We start from the raw sequence: 6257 nt of genomic DNA on the forward strand, positions 1-6257 counted from the left end.
AAAAAAAAGAAATCAGGAAGGGGGCCAACACTTTTTCACACCACTGTATATATATATATATATATATATATATATATTGTGTGTATATATATATATATATATATATATTCAGTGTATATATATATATATATATATTCAGTGTGTATATATATATATATAATTATTTTTTCAGGTTGACATAATATTCAGAGTTTGTATTTCACTGCACATTATTATTATTTTCATGGAATATTGAATATGTTTTTGTGCAAGAGATATCAGTAAAGATTGTTGCAGTTGCAGTTGTTGCAGAAATCATCATCTGTCTGGTGTCTATATTTATGAAGAACATATAGCATACACATACAGTATTTTGTGAATGTCATTCAGATGGTGGGAAAAATAAACCAAATAATCATTCCATAGTTCAAGTTTGGTGATCTGCAAATATGTATTACGTGATACGTGAAGTCATGTGACCCACAGAACATTGATACATTGCATAATAGCCATTATGTTCAGACTGTGTCTAAACTAGTTTACTAGTTAAGTAGTAACTAGTATAAGGCATGGTGTTTTAGCTGCCCGTGGGTTGATGTGAATAAAGATGATGGACTTGAAAATATCGACAGCTAATAACTATTATTGAGCAAAGTCCTAGAACTGGGGAGGAGAGCAGCCGCCACAATCAACTCTACTCCCTTCCTCTCTTTCCCGCACTTCCGTTCACATTACATGACCCTCCTTCTCGGAGGACGCAACACCAAAATGAAAGTCCTTGGCAAAAACATAACTAGGCAAAAACACAACTATCAGTTAGGCAAAGGGTAATCAGTCTAATTTTTCAGATTCAAATTTTCAGATTTTTAACTGATTTTAAAAGTTATAACCAATCTTGAAGGATAAAAAACACACAACTAACTTTTAAACTTTTTTTTTTTAAGTAATAATGTCACAATACAGAAAATATGCTTCATTTCTTCATCATGATATATAATGAGGATAACAATGCAGTGGCATGAATATATGAGGATCCTGTCCAGTAAGCATCCTTTCTCTAATATTTCTTGAGCTCTAAATGAGGCCGAAAGTGTCATGGAGAACAAAGGGAGCTTATGCTTTGTTCCCCATGTGACGAGTTATCTTAAACAGGGACAAAAACTCTGCTTCTCCAGGATTACATCAGCACAGTACAAATGAATAAATGTTACGCAACAATTCTAAAAACACAATTTTGCATATAATTGAGGATTATGATGACTACACTCAGTTGGTACTTATAATCTTTCATTTCAAACTGAGCTGTGTTTTTTTAGAGCAGGATGAGAGATGGGCTTCTCTTAATTACACCCACAAAGCAGTGCAGTTCTCTGTTTGACAGCAGATCATTTATCCCTGTTCAACAAAATCCCGCATCATAAATACTGAGCAGATCTTTTAATATAGCAAAACATTGTTTCATGCCAAACCAGAATGTAGATGGATGGACGATTTAAGTAATCTTTCTCTGGCTAATCTATTCTAACCTATTGCTGCCTCATTTCTATATGACTGGTCATCTTTTAAAATGTGAAAATGTAGCTGAATTATTTAAGAGTAAATGTGTTTGAACAGGAAGAATGAGCTGAAAAAAACTGAACACTGCATGTAAATGTGCTGCCAGACACTTTAACTCCAGTACATTCAGGTGCAATCACACCACACACAATTCCCTGTGCTTCATAAACTGTGGGACATTGTCTGTGAGTGAATGACCTGCTAATGGCTGTCTGGATGCGATCAGTGGGAGGTGTATTACTATGGGAGATCCATACTTTAAGCATTAGCATCTTGACCACTTGGGTGCTTATCACAAGGGAGCACAATGCAACAATCAAATGAATGCAGAATGTGAACGTAGAGGTTCTCTAACCTTGAATATTTCCTCGGTGGACCTTAAATTGCTTCAGCGAAGTGTATTTGCATTCCATGGGAACTAAACAGTGGATACATTGCTTAGTTCCTTTGGGTAAAAGTGTTAGAGACACACTCAAGGGAATATAGCCAGTAGCTGCCGAGCCTGAGAGTTAAATTTTATAGCTGAGAAATTGCTATTTCATAGCTCAGGAGACTTAATAGAGTCTGTTATCTTTTTAAGAATGAACTTTGTCTGAGGTGTTTCTTCTAAAAGTACAATAGGGGAAAAAAAGGTGATTGTTGACGAACAAAATATGTTTTAGAGTTTAATCCTATTAAATGTATGTGCATAGCACATTTAATTTGGTTTAGGAAGCAACTGATGAGAGATGTTTGAATTCATATCGAATTTAAGATTACTGTGACCTTAATAGAGAGAAAAACAAGAGACCTAAGCATTGTACCAATAAGCTCTCAATTTAATATAACTGTTATCTTCAACTGAGATATTAAAGACTTATTTTCTTTTCAGTGGGTTTGTGCATGAGTCTGTTGAATGTGTGTCCTAGAGAAATGTACTGTAACCTGACATGAAACAGTTTTTCCTGTTCCTAGTGAATGTTCATCTCACACTCTGTTGAACACTAACCATTACAATCACTAGAGTCTTCATGCAAAACAGAGAAATCCATCGCTAGCTGACATTTAGCCTTTCCTGCTGACAAATTGCAGGAGGATTTCAGGTTCCTGGGTCTTGAAATTCCAAGAGTCAAAAAAGGTAGCAACCAGTGTTGGCGGTAGCATGTTACATGTAATGTTTATTATGCTATCAGATTATTTTCAACTAACAAGAAATAAATAACTTTTAAATTTAACAACAAACTATCTGAGTTACATTTCCAAATAAGTAAATGAAATGACTCTTATTTTGCGTTTATTGACAGGGCCAGTACCCATGATGACAGAAATTGAGATTGGAGTATTCGGGCGTTGGAGTTGTTTGAGCATGATAGGTATTGTAATTCTAGAGAGTGAGCATGTGAGGCCGTCATAGTTCTAGAGTGAACAAAATCACTGGGCAAATCCTGGGTAAAGAAAATAAAGCAGAATGCTTCCATGGAATCCAGTTGTACTCATTTGCAGCGTCGGATTTGTTCTGCCCTGGAGCTCTCAATGCAGCCTCCATAAACTGTTATGTTGTCATGACAGTCAGTACAAAAGAAAAAAGACCACAGAGAGTAAAACATTATTTTTACATTTCAGTAATGCATTTGGCAGACACTTTTCCAAAGCACCTTAAATTTTATTTAAGGTTTAAATTGTATGATGTTCATTCCCTGGGAATTGAATCCATATACCTGCATTGTTAGAATACTCTACTGTTTAGGCTACAGTTTTTACATTTACATCTTATTCTCTTTGCATTCATTTTTAATTCATGTTTATTAATTTTTATTCAATACAGCCAAAGGTTGTGAAAAGTGTACGGCTGTCAATCGATAAAAATTTGAATCTGATTAATCCTATTTCTGTGATTAATCGCAATTAATCGCACACTTCATGAAATTAAGCATAGACCATTTATCTTGTTTCAAATATTTATTTTGTCACGATTTGCTATATCCAGCAAAGTAAACCAAAAGACTGAAGGGTGATTCTCAAAAATCTATATTTTCTGCAAGCTTTCTTCAAGATAAAGCCAAGTTGCGATATCGAACAGGACCACATGGAGATGCCAAAAAAAACCTAAACCAACCGCCTGCTGACTGCATATATCTACAGTACACAGATCCATTCCGTATACCTAAACACAGCAACATAAACATGAGAAATCAAAACATTATCGTGAATGTGTGTGGAAACAACGTGAATGTATGGAAATGTCTGTACCTGTGCATAAATACAATGTGTGATCAGTGCGTCAAGAGCACTCATACACGCATTATTATAATGGACTCACGTGTGCTTACTGTATTGTACGACTCCTGTACGCCACCGCAATCGTCTTTACCTTGATTGCAGTCTTCATCCATCAAAACTAGCGAGACTGGTTATCCTAGGGTGACCATATTTTAGTTTTTCAAAAAGAGGACAGTAGGGGGCAGGGTTTGTGGGTGGGGCTTTGCGAAGGGGTATCCGGCGATCTCCCCGGTGGAGCGGGCGGTAGCGATGCAATTGTGTCCTAAGTCCGCCTCCTCCTGGCGGGGAGACCCGGTACTTCCTTCCCGGGCCTGTAGGCATTCGTCTGGTCTAACCGGCAGTGCCTATATGGCTTGCGGGGAAGCTGCTTCCGCCTTACATGCTATGGCGTTACTGAAGATGCACCAGGCTAAGGCACTGAAGGACCTGCACGAGGGTGGTCACGATCCGGAAGTTCTGAAAGAGCTCTGAACCGCCACTGACCTCGCGCTCCGAGCGACGAAAGTCACATCCTGCCCGGGGGGGCGGCTGCTGCCTCCCCCCACCCGCCGGCTGCAGCGCCCCAGCCTGCTCGTCGCCGAGGGCGGGCCCCTACGTCCACCCCCACTCCCGCGCCACATCCGCAGCAGCCTTCAGCAAAGTGGCGTTGAGTGGTTTGTCTTGTGTTGTCCAGGCCCCTGTCAAACCTGGCGGCAAGCAGAGACGCAAACGGCCCTGAGACAGGCGACCCAGAGATGGAGGGATCTGCTCTTCGGGAGATGGTGAACGCACCACTCCCTCCCCCGGAGAAGGGCCGGGTGGAGAATCTTTTGTTTAATTTTTTCCCGCCGTTGGCCTCACGACCGACGGTACCCGAATTCTCAACAAAAGAGCAGGAGGGCACGGAGAGTTGTGGACGGACTAATGTCGAACCTCACTCATCCTCCTCCTTCGCCAGCCGGCAGCAGCAAGTGGTTCGAGAGCGTCAACAAAGGCCCTACTCATGCACCCTCTGCCAACCCGTGGAGCCTTGCATCCCACACTCACACCCCTCTCCGGCCCACTCACAAGCCGCCCGAGTTGGGTCCCTGTGTTCCACCTCGCTGCCCCACTGCGGGTACGGCTGTGGTTCCGCTGGTCCCGTTTGTACGGTTTCTGGGCGCTTGGTCAGCGCTACCCAGCCCATCTCGCTGGCTTCTGCGGACCATCAGCCTCGGCTATGCGATTCAGTTCGCCCGGTGCCCACCCAAGTTCAGCGGTATCTGCTTCAATACAGTGAGGGCGGCCGATGCCCATGTTCTGCGGGCAGAGATCGCAGTCCTACTGGCGAAGGATGCGATAGAGCCGGTCCCTCCGGCCGACATGATGTCGGGGTTTTACAGCCCTTACTTCATTGTACCCAAGAAAGGCGGTGGGTTACGGCCAATCTTGGATCTGTGAGTTTTGAACCGGGCCCTTCATCGGCTACCGTTCAAGATGTTGACGCAGAAACGCATCTTCGGGCGCGTCCGTCCCCGGGATTGGTTTGCAGCAATCGACCTGAACGACACGTACTTTCATGTGTTGATCCTTCCATGCCACAGACCTTTTCTGCTGTTTGCGTTCGAAGGACGGGCATATCAGTACAAGGTCCTGCCCTTCGGGCTGTCCCTGTCTCCCCGTGTCTTTACGAAAGTCGCAGAGGCAGCTCTTGTTCCCCTCAGAGAGCAGGGTTTATACTAGACGATTGGTTTATACTAGCACAGTCTCAGGATCAGTTGTGCGAGCACAGGGACCTGGGACTTCGGCACCTCAGCCTGTTGGGCCTTCGGGTCAACTGGGAAAAGAGCAAACTCTCCCCGACGCAGAGGATCTCTTTTCTCGGTATGGAGTTGGATTCGGTCGAACAGACAGTACGCCTCACAGAGGAACGTGCGCGGTCGGTGCTAGCCTGCTTGAATATGTTCAAGGGCAGGACAGCGGTCCCACTGATACATTTTCAGAGGCTCCTGGGGCATATGACGGCCTTCAGCGGCACTTACACCACTCGGCCTGTTACTGGGCGTGGAAGCGCGGCACTCACCGGGTCCAAGTTACACTGGCCTGTCGCCAAACCTTCACCCCGTGGTCAGATCTTGCATTCCTCCGGGCAGGGATGCCCCTAGAGCAGATATCCAGGCATGCTGTGGTCTACACGGATGCCTCCATCACCGGGTGGGGTGCCACGTACAACGGGCATGCAGTCTCAGGGGTTTGGACAGGCCCGCAGCTGCAGCGGCACATCAATTGCCTAGAGTTGTTGGCAGTGCACCTTGCCTTGAACCGTCTCAAAGGGCGCTTACGAGGCAAGCACGTACTGTTACGAAAGGACAACACAGCGACCATTGCGTGCATCAACCGACAAGGTGGTCTGCGCGCCCGTTGCATGTCGCAACTTGCCCGCCACCTCCTCCTTTGGAGTCGGAAGGTTCTGAGGTCACTTTGTGCTGTTCACATTCCGGGCC

At 44.2% G+C, this 6257-nt stretch overlaps 1 long non-coding RNA gene across 1 annotated transcript in view; it reads left to right on the plus strand.

Annotated features, from left to right (window-relative positions):
* LOC107553736 (uncharacterized) overlaps positions 1-6257 on the plus strand; it is a 24453-nt gene that overhangs the window by 17585 nt on the left and 611 nt on the right. The window contains exon 2 of the long non-coding RNA XR_001604985.1: positions 6214-6220. This is a non-coding gene — a long non-coding RNA (uncharacterized lncRNA). The remainder of the gene's footprint in view (positions 1-6213; positions 6221-6257) is intronic.

The sequence above is a fragment of the Sinocyclocheilus grahami genome, unplaced genomic scaffold (genome assembly GCF_001515645.1).
Source record: "Sinocyclocheilus grahami isolate Dianchi unplaced genomic scaffold, SAMN03320097.WGS_v1.1 scaffold479.1, whole genome shotgun sequence".
NCBI classification, from domain to species: Eukaryota; Metazoa; Chordata; class Actinopteri; order Cypriniformes; family Cyprinidae; genus Sinocyclocheilus; species Sinocyclocheilus grahami.